Source organism: Poecilia latipinna, unplaced genomic scaffold (genome assembly GCF_001443285.1).
Source record: "Poecilia latipinna isolate Pla-1442-1.1 unplaced genomic scaffold, P_latipinna-1.0 Scaffold119, whole genome shotgun sequence".
Classification (NCBI taxonomy): Eukaryota; Metazoa; Chordata; class Actinopteri; order Cyprinodontiformes; family Poeciliidae; genus Poecilia; species Poecilia latipinna.
In genome coordinates this window covers 58,598-59,495 of record NW_015112735.1, presented here as the reverse complement: position 1 = coordinate 59,495, position 898 = coordinate 58,598, and positions in this window count along the sequence as shown.

Here is an 898-nt window from a genome sequence, read left to right as displayed (position 1 = left end):
ATTAACAAATGCACAAACTGTGAAATACTTCACTCTTTTAAGTTCACACAATATATTAATTAATGTGGGCCCACAGTTCTAAGTTCACCTAAGCCGGCAATACTTAACTAAAATAGTGTCCCAACAAAACAAAAAGAAACCCCGTTGCAGGCCTGTTGTGAAGCGTGGAACTTGGCGCCCCTCTCCGAGTGAAACCCCGAGCCCTTTCAACACCTCACCCGTCCTCAGTCCAGCCAGCAAGATGTCCTCAGGCCCCAACCAGTCCGGTAGTCCTCAGGATTCGGGAACAAAGACGTCCAGCGTAGCCCAGTCCTCCAACCACTCCACCACTCTTTCCGCATGCGTAGCTCGCTGCTCCAGGCGCTACTCCATAAAGCTCCCACTTCGGAAACTTTAACTGAACTGTCCGTTAGCCGGGTTAGCTAACAGTCCTCAACGGCTATTCACTGAGTTAGCGAATAATAAATGCCTCAGCGAGCATTACATATAGTGTTCAGTGAGCTCCGGTCTGGAACTCACAGCAGCGGTAAAACAGAGCGTAGGGTTGATATACTTTCACCGACTGTCGAGCTGAAAGCCGAATTATGTACAAACCCGTTCGCTAAAATCTGTCACGTTTTTTCCCTTTTTCGTGATTCTCACCACCACTTCCTGTCTCTCCCCTCACCCTAAGCCAACCACGGACCAGTCAAGTTCCATTGATCTACCCCACTTCCTCTTGCAACATGAGCCTTTCAAAATAAAATACAGTGAAAATTACTTTTTAAAGAACCTGAAATACAGTTTCTGGTTAACACTGATTAATAACATTTTTAGCATATTTAAGCAACACATTCTAAACTATCACTCCTTTGAACTTAATTCCTTACAAACACCTTTAGTTTGGACCGGGTTACAC